The sequence below is a fragment of the Rhipicephalus sanguineus genome, chromosome 2 (assembly GCF_013339695.2).
Source record: "Rhipicephalus sanguineus isolate Rsan-2018 chromosome 2, BIME_Rsan_1.4, whole genome shotgun sequence".
Taxonomy (NCBI): Eukaryota; Metazoa; Arthropoda; class Arachnida; order Ixodida; family Ixodidae; genus Rhipicephalus; species Rhipicephalus sanguineus.
In genome coordinates, this window is record NC_051177.1 from 76995801 (window position 1) to 77009384 (window position 13584).

The 13584-nt window shown below is 47.8% G+C and overlaps 2 protein-coding genes and 1 non-coding gene across 3 annotated transcripts in view; 1 reads left to right on the top strand and 2 right to left on the bottom strand.

The window, feature by feature from the left end:
• LOC119383207 (EEF1AKMT4-ECE2 readthrough transcript protein-like) overlaps positions 1-13584 on the bottom strand; it is a 252945-nt gene that overhangs the window by 135297 nt on the left and 104064 nt on the right. The window lies entirely within an intron of this gene.
• LOC119383208 (elongation of very long chain fatty acids protein AAEL008004) overlaps positions 1-13584 on the bottom strand; it is a 131322-nt gene that overhangs the window by 62077 nt on the left and 55661 nt on the right. The window lies entirely within an intron of this gene.
• On the top strand, positions 4097-4169 carry Trnav-uac (transfer RNA valine (anticodon UAC)). The gene has a single exon. It is a non-coding gene; the product is annotated as a tRNA-Val (tRNA).

Below are 13584 nucleotides of genomic sequence, written 5' to 3' on the forward strand. Positions count from 1 at the left end.
CGTTAACGCACTTCAAATCACCCGCCTGAAATCCGACTTTCATACGTCACTGTTGCCGTGCCCAACGTTGCCCGCCTTTACCGCGCGGCCGCCGACACTAGTAGCAGCAGAGCGAAAGTAGCGGGACCCATAGCAGCAACAACGGCCATCGAAGCCATCGAAGCTTGCCGCAATTGCCGCAATGGATGTGGACGGAGAACTTGACAACGAGATATTGGCTCGCGACGCTGGGCTCCAATTCAGCGACTTGAACCCCGATGAACGCGGTATGCTGCTGAGGGCTCGTAGTGCCGGCGTCGTTGCATGCTGCATTTTGTCGAACTTTCTGTCAGAGCGACTTTCACGAGCGCGCAAAACACACGCGGCAGTACGCGATCCCGCAACTACCACTGAGACAGGGTTGCCAGGTTGAAAATACAAAAAATAGCCAGAAAATTGAAAAAAGTAGCCAAAATGTAGCCAACTTGAGCCAAGGGCAGTAAAAGTAGCCAAAAGCAGCCACACATGTGTGAAATCCACTTCTACATTTGTATTTAAATGACTAAATGCAAAAAGCCTTCCGGCGAAATTGTAAATATGTGCTGCCTGAAGAATTCAAAATCATAATTCCGGAGATTTCAGTATAAATTCTTGACTTTAGCAATCATTTCATGCATGACGACATAGTGCTCGCGCTGTTGAAAAAAATGAGTCTCTCTTCACGCCTCTTCTTTACTTTTCTTGAAATGACTAGAAGTTGCGACAATAAAATTGAGTCTACGGCATGAGTTACGGCATTGAAACATAAATGAAAGCCCTTTCGCAAAAATTTCTTCCATGATGACGAATCCAGAGTCGCAGTCCGTACTAAGCCTAAGAAACGATAGAAGCAGTTCGTCGGACATCCAAGAAGGATTGTTTGTTGGGTGAGTTGGTACGACATTCTAAGGAGAGCACCAAAGAAAAAAAAAACAGGACACAAAAGGCAAAAGCGGCAACAGAAGCGCTCACTAACAGCTGTTATTAGTGAGCGCTTGCGTTACCGCCTTTTCCTCTCGTGTCCTGGTTTTTCAGTGCTCACCTGAAATGTCGGATATACTATTTCTAATGTCGATGAGTGCACAGAGCCCTGGATGCGGAGCCCTTTCGATTCCTGTTCATTTGCAATTTCGGTTTAAAGCCACGTTCAACAATAGGTGATCTGCAAAAACAGGCTCCATGCAACAGTTTCCGCTGAGTCCTTACCAGGCATCCAAAAGCATTGTTCAGTGTGCGCGACGCCTGCTTGACAAAGGTTATACACGTGTAGTTTTTATATATATATATTTATGTTATGATCGACCATTGAGCCTTACGCTTGCTTAAGCCACAGCGCCATCCTTTTCAATAAAATTCATTATCCGCGTAATCAAAATGGAAAATTCAGTTAGTGGAGCAGGAAGCACGCTTTGGCTGCCATGTTTTGGTACCATACACTCGAACACCAGTGGCTGCGACGTCACCAGATATTGATAATTTTACTCAAATCGAGGGGACAAGAAAGTAGCCAAAAAGGAGCCAAGTAGCCAAGACGATTTTTCTGCCGCCACCGGCCTAAAAAAAGTAGCCAATTTGGCGCGAAGTAGCCAAACCTGGCAACCCTGCACTGAGACGCGACCGCGTGAGCGAAGCAGGGCGCCGGGCGAAGCGTAGTTCGGCCACTGTAGTTCGGCGAAAACGGAACCTTTAAACCACGCGCGCCGTTCCCAATGGCAACGCCACAGAGGTTCTTTTTTCCATGAATCAAACGGAAACGAACAAACAGCATTTTATTACGTCTTTTGATGCACGGAAGATTCTTTTTTTATTGCTGCTAGTTTGATTACTAATGATTTATTGTAGGCAGACTCTCATACGTCATCGGGATCACTTCGAAAACGTCAAACTCGTGGCGCTCATCATGTAATACATTTAGCTTAATTTCTCGTTAAGTAGGGCACTGCTGTTGATAATATTGCCGTTTTAGAAGTTGTCATACATAGAGCTTTCACTCTGACATAAATTGTTATTTGCCTTTAATGTCCCTTTAATGTGCACCCCATCATGGCGGCGTCGTCGTGGATGTATTGCGGTAGACATTGCACAGTGGTTTGAACGTTGATGGGCACCTTCGCAACCTGGCCTTGGATAACAAAGCGGCCTCCACCCTTTCACCCATGTGTCGTCACTGCCGTGTGCTAAAAGGCTTCTCTGGTCCAGGCCCGTAGCCAGGGGGGGGGGGGCGCCCCCCCCCCCCGAAATTTTTATGGTACATGGTGTTTTACCTAAAATAAATAATAAATAATGAGAATAGGCGTTTTTCTCAAATTGTCAAGGCTTTCAGCAGGTGCCCCCCCCCCCCCCCCACCCCCTCCCGAAAAAACTTCCTTAGTACGGGCCTGCTCTGGTCATCAACCTTCTCGGAGTGGAAGGGTTCACAAACGTTTACTGATGTGCTTTGGACCGATGCAACAAGGTAACATAGGCAGGAAATGTTTTCACGGAGTGTTCGCTCGCCAAAGCTGGTTGGACGACGTTATGCATGTGCAGTGGGGTGGAAGCAGAATTGTTGTATATGCTCCCTAGGAGCATATACAGCAACTCTAGGTGGAAGAGGAGGAAAGAGCTTGACATGGACGGTTGCGGCATTATTTGGGGACTCGAGAAAACAGTCGACACTAGACAGACACTCTCACTCGCCCACCGTGCAGTCATTGAAGCATCATAATTGCGGCTATTGCTTAGCATTCCAGTGCGATTTCAGAATTTTCGCGCCACCCCTGTCGCTGCCTGTAAATCGATTCATCGAAAAAGTTTAATCGATTAAGTCGATCGAATAAAATGAGGATATCGATGACGACTAATCGTTTTGCGGGAGACGTTTCGTCAATAAATCGATTAATAATTCATCGATGTTACCATCTCTAGGACATATACAATACTCTTACAATGGCGAAGGTAGCTCCTAAGTGCGGTACATTGCACTTTATGCGTCATCAAGTAACCTGCCAAAAGAAAAAAAAATCATCGACCAAGGCTCAAGGCATCAGTATTTAATGTGCCTCTTGAAAGAAGCGGAGTGTTGCAGCGATGATCATGGTGTAGTGGTCGTCAACTCCGCTTAGCACGCGGATGGAACCAACTTTGATTACTGGCTTTTTATATCGTGCCAAATTTTATTACTAAGGCCCTCGTAAGCACGCCCTGATTTGTTTGCCTCGTGCATGAAAATAATGCTACCGATATGACAATTCGAGCTGAAGTGTCCCTTTAAGTTTTTTTTATTGCGATAGCAATTATATGGACAGTCTCGGCTGATTTTTGCCGTCGCCGTCGCCGACGCCGCCGTCATGCACCGTATATGTATAAGTATGTATATCTTCCCATCCCCTCTCCCCTTTCCCCCTCTTCCACTTTCCCTCTCCCCTCCCCTCTCCACGTTCCATCTCCCTTCCCCCTCTCCACTTTCCCTCTCCACTTCCCCTCTTACCTTTCCCTCTCCACTTTCCCTCTCCCCTCCCCCTGTCCACTCTTCCTCTGAAACGCGGGCTAGACCAAATATTCTAGAGGGCGCTGGCTAGACATACCGAAATTCTCTCCTGCGCAACGCCGCGATGAGCACCAGCGCATGCCCGTCCCCTCCCCCTCTCTCTCCTCTCCTACGCTGCCTCCCTCTCGCATGCCTGCCGACTGCGTTCCCCGCTCGCCCTGTGAGAAGAGGGAAGACAAGACGCGCGTAGCGCTCCTCTTCGGTTTCCACGACGCCAGGTCGGTAGCATGCCCAAAGAACGCCAACGGAACGCGATCGTGCAAGTGCTCCGGCTTCACATCGCCTCATGCTCCCCTTTAGCGGGAAATGGTGTAATTTTCTTGCTATCGCATTCATTGCTTCGCCCTTGCGGCGAAACTGTGACTTTTTTTTACAGTAGATAGATTTATTTTCGAAATTCGACACATGACAGCTTCCGAACAGGTGATGCAATGTCCTAATATTCGTTTTACACGTGTATTAAACACAGCCCCGGATCACGTAACTGGTCACTATGTTCGCAGATCTTGCGAAGCTTTACAGTGCAAGTGAAATCACTGCCGCACAGTTGTGCTTGTGGTGTAGTGGTTATCACATCCGCTTTACACGCGGAAGGTCCCAGGTTCGATACCTGGCAGGCACACGCGAATTCTTCTTTTGCGTTGTATGCGATCTTGTTTTCATCAGTCTGAGCCCTGCGGCATATATATATATATATATATATATATATATATATATATACACACACATATATATATATATATATATATATATATATATATGTGTGTGTGTGTGTGTGTGTGTGTGTGTGTGTGGACATCAGACGTGCTATAGAGCCTAGATCATTGAACCGGTTTGTAACAAGTAGCCGCACTTGTAGTGGTCACTTATCGTCATTGTAACATTTTGTTTACATCGTTCCCTCTAAGAAAAAGTAATAGAGAGAGAATGCGTTATCTTTTCGATGAGTCCTACTTGACACGTATGTGACTCCCTTTAAAGAGACACGTTAACTCCCTTCCGGGTACAACGACTCTCCGTCGAGAGCATAATGAACTCCAAACAGAGTTACATTGGGAATTCTAGCGTATGAAATGGGAGGCTGAGTTCGGAATGTGTTGACTGTCCAGAGACTATGTGACCTTCCGCAAACATTTCAACTACATAACAACATCAAGGTCACAGAACGGCCTATGGGAGCGAAATACCTGGTCGCTGTCACCTTTCTGGTATAGACAGTAAGAATAATGCCGCGCGATCGGTCCATGGTGAGGTGCAGTGCAAACGAATACCACTGCCGCAAACGCATGCAGCTTCTACAAGGCTTCGCTCTCTGGCGTTCCAGATGAGACAGTATTTATTAAGTATGTTACACCAACTCGCCCACATCAATATCATCCTGCTTCAGATTAGACAGGCACAGCGGCGCTTGATTTTTCTTCACCACTATATGGTCTCCATGAATTGAATCCGGGAATATAGCTCCTGCTTTCACATTAAATGCCTCATACTTCAGTAAAATCTGTTGGGCCTGTTGCTCGGCATGACATTCTCAAATGCCTGTGACTGTGACAACTGTGACTGCGAAACGACGCGCTGTCATTTTGCTTGTGATGACCTTCGACGAAAGGCTCTAGGACTGACCTATGGGCAATCAACCCTTGTCAGAGAATGAAATCCTCGTACGCCTCTGCGAAAGCACACTACTTGGCCAGCGCATGTAGGACGTGACCGTAACCACGTTTTATCCATTACGCCCGCCCTCGAGACAGCGCATCAATGCCGCAAGGCGTTTCCGGCTCAGAGAACGCTTGTGTTGTTTCAACCCCTCATTAGCGCCAATCAATGTCAATATTACGTGCACGGCGGACCACATTAAACAGAAATTCTGCTCATCACGCTATCACAGCAGTCCTCATGTCTATAGGTATGCTGTTGAGCCTCCAGTATAGAGCCTATGAGCTCTCATATTTCTTTGCAACACTTCTACTAAGTTGTCCTCACTGCACCTATCGCGTCCTTGTTCTCTGCTGTAAAACCACGCCATCCTCTTATCTTAGTGTAATCTATTTTATATGCGGCATGGCGCGCTTTTACGGCATGATCTAATCATTTTTATAGGGCTTCCTTTTATGCGTTTCTATGAAAGGAAATAATGAAGAGCTGCGAGAAAAAAAGAAAACGGCAGATCCCACGCATTGTGGGAATCGACGTAATGCGAAGCAGCCAGCAAAGAGATGCATACACCGTCTTGTATGTCATTGAGGAAAATGCGTGTCATGGTTTTCATGTTAACTCCTATTATTTATGTTCGTCACACAGTAACGTCGCGCAATACCAACTTCGGGGATCAAGCTAGCAAAACGGCCGCCAGCGCACCATGAGCGTGGCACGAAAGTCATGCTGTACATGACATGCGTGTCATGATTTTCATGTTAACTCGTGTTATTTATGTTCGTTACACAGTCACGTCGCGCAATACCAATTTTGGTGTATATCAAGCTAGCGAAACGGCCGCCAGCGCGCCATGAGCGTGGCACGTAAGTCCTGCTGTACACGACATGCGCGTCATGATTTTCATGTTAACTCGTGTGTTATTTATGTTCGTCAGTCAGTCACGTCACGCAATACCAATTTCGGGGTAGATCAAGCTAGCGGAACGGCCGCCAGCGCACCATGAGCGTGGCACGTAAGTCATGCTGTACATAACATGCGTGTCATGATTTTCATGTTAACTCGTGTGTTATTTATGTTTTTCACACAGTCACGTCACGCAATACCAATTTCGGGGTAGATCAAGCTAGCGGAACGGCCGCCAGCGCACCATGAGCGTGGCACGTAAGTCATGCTGTACATGACATGCGTGTCACGATTTTCATGTCAACTCGTGTCATTTATGTTCGGTCCACATCCCACTTCACGCAATACCAATTCGGGGTAGGATCAAGCTAGGCGGAAACGGACGCCAGCGCACCAGGAGCGTGGCACGTAGTCATGCCTGTACATGACATTGCTTGGGTCATGATTTTCATGTTAACGTCGTGTTATTTAATGTTCGCTACACAAGCTCGCGTCGCAAAGTACCAATTTGGTGTATATAAAGCTAGCGAACCGGCCGCCAGCGCGCCATGAGCGTGGCACGTAAGTCGTGCTGTACACCGACATGAGCGTCATGATTTTCAATGTTAACCGCGTGTGTTAATTTATGTTCGTCAGACAGTTCACGGTCACGCGAATACCATATCGGGGTAGATCAAGCTAGCGGAACGGCCGCCGAACGCACCATGACGGGCACGTAGGCATGCTGTACTGCTTCGCGACGATTCGCAGCGCGGAAGCAGACGGCAGGAGACAATGAAAGAGCACGAGTGACAGAGCGCACTGCGCCTGCGCGAAACTCGCTGCAGCCGCTGGCTGTCGGTGGTGCCGAGCTGCCGCCACACGCTCCGATGTTCCCTTTAACAGTGGACCCCTGTGTACATGACATGCGTGTCACGATTTTCATGTCAACTCGTGTCATTTATGTTCGTCACACAGTCACGTCACGCAATACCAATTTCGGGGTAGATCAAGCTAGCGAAACGGACGCCAGCGCACCATGAGCGTGGCACGTAAGTCATGCTGTACATTACATGCATGTCATGATTTTCATGTTAACGCGTGTCATTTATGTTCGCTTAGTGTGCACGGGCTCCGGGTAGCCCGAAAGCCCGAGCCCGACCGACGTATTTTCACCTCGGGCCCGGGCCGGGCTCGGGCTACTTGGAGTTTTAGCGGGCCGGGCTGACTCAAGCCCGAAATATAGAGAATGAGCGGGAATTGTTTTCCAGCACGCATACAGCGCCTTTTCCGCGACCGCCCTTTACCGCTTTTCGCAATGCAGTTGTTCAGCGATTGGAGCGGCAGTGGTGAGAATGTATATAGCAGTTACAAAAAAATTGGCCGCGTATCTGCGTGCTTCGCTGCAAATGCCGTGTAAAGACGATAGAAGAGGCGCTGTGTGAGATATGGACGCCATCTGGCAATACGTCGGGAAACATGAGTGCTGTGTTGCGTGCTGGTAGTCCCGGCGCAGCAGCAGGCGAAGATAGCCCGAAAACGCGGTTTGGCGCGAAGCGCTGAAGCAGAGAAACGTCCGCACTCAACGAGTACTCTCCACACACTCTTTTATTTACACGTCACCTGGGTAAAACAGGAACGCCAGAGCGGCGCCCACAACCGGCAGCCTGAAGGCCGCCCACAACGCTGCTTTTTCATTTTTTAAATATTTTTTTTCACCTTCTTGGCCTTCTCAAAACTAAAGTTTTTCAACACCAACCCATGGCATTCGTACAGTGCAATACAGAACCGAAACCGAAACACAACAATGAGCTCGTGCGAAGGGCACGGAGGAAGGCAAATTTCAGCGCAGTCGCATTTTCAGCTTTGTTGAAACAGCGTAGACGACGACGAAGTAAAAGAAGGCACAGGACAGGCAACTTCGTCGTCGTCTAGTGAGCGCTGTTTCAACAAAGATGAACGCATACCAACTCGCTCAAGCTTCCATTCTTATGCATTTTCAGCGCAGCTTAAGAAACTAGGGTCCTTAAAATTACGTATGTATGTAAAGGCTAGTGATGTTGCACCTCAGATATGCATGCTGATCGACAACGTTCACAAGTATGAACAGCCGTACCAGTTCAAGATGGGCAAGTGTTCAACGAGTGGCTGAATCGAGGGACGTCAAAATTTCTGCGTTTAAGTTTATCGTCGCTATCCGTCTATGGAATTGTCCATCTGAAGTTTTAATCTTCTGAAAAAACAAGCAGCAGAGATATCCCAAGCTTGAGAGGCTGGCAGTCCGGCGACGAGTGCAAAGCGAACATAACTTCAGTTCGGCAGGCTACATAATGCGAAAGCGCCGCACTTCGTTTCGACTGCTTGCTGTGCACGACAGTTTCAATAGAGTGCAATAGTCGATCATATTTGAATGCTCGAAATGCCAAATTACTGGAAAACGTTTTCGCAGCGAACCTTCACCGTATCGCAGCGGGCCTTCGACGTCAAGCTCGGGCTCGGAAATACGGCCCGTGCACAGCTCTAGTTCGCTACACAGTCGTGTCGCAAGATACCAATTTTGGTGTATATAAAGCTAGCGAAACGGCCGCCAGCGCGCCATGAGCGTGGCACGTAAGTCATGCTGTGCATGACATGCGTGTCATGATTTTCATGTTAACTCGTGTGTTATTTATGTTCGTCACACAGTCACGTCACTCAATACCAATTTCGGGGTAGATCAAGCCAGCGAAACGGCCGCCAGCGCACCATGAGCGTGGCACGTAAGTCATGCTGTACATGACATGCATGTCATGATTTTTCATGTTTAACGCGTGTTATGTTCAGCTAACACAGTCGCGTTGACACGGATACCAATTTTGGTGTTATTTTTGTAAAGCATAGCGAAACGGCCGCCAGCGCGCCATGAGCGTGGCACGCAAGTCATGCTGTACAGGACATGCGTGTCATGATTTTCATGTTAACTCGTGTCATTTATGTTCGCTACACAGTAACGTCGCAAGATACCAATTTTGGTGTATATAAAGCTAGCGAAACGGCCGCCAGCGCGCCATGAGCGTGGCACTTAAGTAATGCTGTACATGACATGCGTGTCATGATTTTCATGTTAACTCGTGTATTATTTATGTGCGTCACACAGTCACGTCACTCAATACCTATTTCGGGGTAGATCAAGCTAGCGAACGGCCGCCAGCGCACCATGGAGCGTGGCACGTAGTTAAATCTGTATATGACATGCGTGTCATGATGTTCATGTTAACTGGTGTCCATTTATGTTCGTCACACAGTCACGTCGCAAGATACCAATTTTGGTGTATATCAAGCTAGCGAAACGGCCGCCAGCGCACCATGAGCGTGGCATGTAAATCATGCTGTACATGACATGCGTGTCATGATTTTTCATGTTATGACTTGTCATTTGTGTTCGTCATACAGTCACGTTACGCCATACCAATTTTGGTGTAGATTCGATTAACCAAGCGACCAGGAGAGCACAAAGTCGTAGGCGGACTAGATAGATAGATAGATAGATAGATAGATAGATAGATAGATAGATAGATAGATAGATAGATAGATAGATAGATAGATAGATAGATAGATAGATAGACAGACAGACAGACAGACAGACAGACAGATAGATAGATAGATAGATAGATAGATAGATAGATAGATAGATAGATAGATAGAGAAGATAGGATAGATAGATAGGATAGATAGATAGATAGATAGAGATAGATAGATAGGAGATAGATAGATAGATAGATAGATAGATAGATAGATAGATAGATAGATAGATAGATAGATAGATAGATAGATAGATAGATAGATAGATAGATAGATAGATAGATACGCTCAAAGTCGCAGTAGTTCGCTAAGAAATGCTTCGCACTTAAAACGCATTGCTATGGGGCAACTTGTCAAACAGAGACACATTTGTTGACTGCTGAGGCGTACGCACGGAATTCTATATAGCCACTCAGGATCGTATGATGCGTCGCTGGCGCGTGGCGTCTTTATTTAACAACGATAACGGTCCTTGAGTGTTGGAATCCTCCAGTCGAGCTAATGTTTACACTCTAAAGAATGCGGGTGTATATACTGCAAGCACTGAAGGCTTTTATGTACTGCTCAGGGTAAAAGTTCACTAACCTCGACACAAGACACGTGCGTGTCTTAAATGGAAGTAACAGCAACGCGTAACGGTGCTATCGTCGCCGCCACGGCGAGTGCACTCGACTATAGTCTGACGCAGTCTCATTCGCGTATATTTGCCCAGCGGAGTATTTGGAAAGAAATATCAACGTGTTATGTACAGCAACGTTTACATACATAAATGTTACACAGTAACAGAGAGATTGCAAGTGGAAATTAACATCGCTTACCAAGTGAATAGACAATCTTCATTTTGAAACATGCTGTCTCATGGCATGGCATGGCAAGGACTTTATCATTATCCAGAGAAACTACGGCCCGAGGGCAAAGCCCCCGGGCTGAGTCGGTGGCTCCGCCCACGTAGGCACCGGTAGGCCAAAGGTTTCCCGATGGCGTGAGCTCTCCGGACGGCCAGGAGTTGATCTCGGAGGACTTCACTGGTTATACGCCGACCCCAGTCCTCCTCACTGTTGAGATCCGAGGCCCCTTGGTTGGGGCCCAGGCAGAACATATGATCAAATAGACACGGAGTGTGTCCACAACGTTTACATTCGGCGAGAAAATCCCCGTCAGTTTTGTTCAGCACAAATGGTGCGGGATAGGATTTGGTTTGGATCAATCCTAATGTGACTGCCTGAGCTCGGGTAAGCTTCTGATGGGGGGTAGGAAAGAATCTTCTGCTGCCTCACAACCGAGATTTTTTCGGTTATCGGAATAATAGTGATAATACACAACTACCCTGCTAACTGTAAAGTGGCATGCGGTGTGCGTGCGTGCGTGTGCGTGTGTGTGTGTGTGTGTGTGTGTGTGTGTGTGTGTGTGTGTGTGTGTGTGTGTGTGTGTGTGTGTGTGTGTGTGTGTGTGTGTGTGTGTGTGTGTGTGTGTGCGTGTGTGTGTGTGTGTGTGTGTGTGTGTGTGTGGTGTGTGTGTGTGTGTGTGTGTGTGTTTACGGGGGGATATGAGGCTTTCGTGAGATTTAGAACCAGTTCACTGATGGTTACGGCAAGACAGAACAACCAGGAGCAACCCAAGTTTTCAAAGCGTGTGGTCGGCAACCTAAAATGTTGAAGAGAAACACGAACTGGCATTTTGGACGGGTGGACCACATAAACGGCACGTAAGCGCTCGTTTACAGCAAACCTTACTATAGTTAAGTCGATGGTCCCTTGAGGTTTCCTGAATGTCTTTCATACTCAACAATTGAAAGCAGCGCTAAAGACTGAAGCACAAGGCAAATGAGACCACAGGATAAGACGCTGCGTAGCAATTGACATGTTTATTGCGAACCGGAAGAAAGCATACATACAAAACAACCACGTTCGTGCGCATCCAACGCATCCACTCAGCGCCTTGACCTAACGTCTTCTTTGCCTTTTGCTCCCGGCTTTTGCGCTGCTTTAAATGTGAAACTTAATTTAACCAACTCGCCCAATCATTTGTTCTTATACCAAACAAGAACGCGTCGCAGATGCGGAAACACTTTTGAAGACCAAAGAAGCGACGACACCAACGGCGCGATAGGTTCACGCGCACTCACCGGCCTCATAGAGATTACGTTAGCACTGGGCGTGCCATCACTTCGATCATTATCCTCAGCGAACGAGATGCGCTCGCAGTGTTGCATTCTTCCGATGTCACAAAATGAATGTCGTCTTATGAATGCTTGCCGAAAGTTCTGAGCGACACCCTTCTGTGTTTGTCAGGAGTTTAGCTAGCATTTCCATTTCATAGCTCTTGTACACTGTGCGTGAAATATTATGTGGACATGGCTTTTTTTAGAATGTGTGAATTTTTTATTAAACACTGACTCCCTCTTGGGTGTGAATGTTTTATGCATTGTGCGTGTTTTCGCTATACGTTAACATGCTTCGACTTTCAGTAGTAAATCCGTTGTAAATTCAGTAGTAATTTTCAGTAGTAACTGCGCATTTGCGCGTCCTGTATCATTCTTCTCTCTGTCTTGTTCCGTTCGCAGCGTCATTGCGGCATCCGCGTGACTAAAAAAAACAAAAAAGAAAAATTCACTGACGATCACGATACCCTCTAACGCGAATTCTGAGCGCAGCTTCGTGTTGGGGCACAGCCAACTGTGTTTGAAGCTTTGGCTATCCGCAGTTGTAGCAATGTAACATTCGTTACATATTGTCACAGGAATTGCCAGCGCTCGGGTGCTACGCACACCACTCTGTGCTACTGCAGGCGTCGTGAACCAAGCGAAACGCTGACAGCCACTCTACAAGCTAAGCCAGCCGCATGTGCACGTGCCAGCCCATGCATACGCACGAGCTCCGACCGAGGGGCCAGCGCGCGCGACGGAGAAAGAAAGCGAGGTTAGATGCCAGTGGCTCGTGATATCGACAGACTCCGCGTTCGTTCTATCGACGACAACACCAACGGTGACGCCGCTCAACGCAGGAACGGGCGCCTAAGAGGCTGCGCTCTGAAACGCGGCGTTCGCGTCACTCGTCGGACGCGAGTGACGTCTGAGACCATGGCTATAGCACGCGCACGTGCAACGATTCCAGGTCAATCAACCGATGCATCTACATTCGCCGCGGGCTGTCATTTTCTGTTGCCTTTTACTCCAAGTGGCACGCAATTTTAGCTCGAAGAGTCAACGAAACGAGCACCGCGACAGACACAGGAATATTTTGAAAGAAGAAAACAAAAAGAAAAATTGGCCGCGTATCTGCGTGCTTCGCTGCAAATGTCGTGTAAAGACGATAGAAGAGGCGCTGTGTGAGATATGGACGCCATCTGGCAATACGTCGGGAAACATGAGTGCTGTGTTGCGTGCTGGTAGTCCCGGCGCAGCAGCAGGCGAAGACCGGCGGTGGCCAACGCGACCGGCGGGGACGCCAGCCAGGCCGAAAACGCGGTTTGGCGCGAAGCGCTGAAGCAGAGAAACGTCCGCACTCAACGAGTACTCTCCACACACTCTTTTATTTACACGTCGCCTGGGTAAAACAGGAACGCCAGAGCGGCGCCCACAACCGGCAGCCTGAAGGCCGCCCACAACGCTGCTTTTTCATTTTTTAAATATTTTTTTTCACCTTCTTGGCCTTCTCAAAACTAAAGTTTTTCAACACCAACCCATGGCATTCGTACAGTGCAATACAGATCCGAAACCGAAACACAACAATGAGCTCGTGCGAAGGGCACGGAGGAAGGCAAATTTCAGCGCAGTCGCATTTTCAGCTTTGTTGAAACAGCGCTCACTAGAGGACGACGAAGTAAAGAAGGCACAGGACAGGCGCTGCCTGTCCTGTGCCTTCTTTTACTTCGTCGTCGTCTAGTGAGCGCTGTTTCAACAAAGATGAACGCATACCAACTCGCTCAAGCTTCCATTC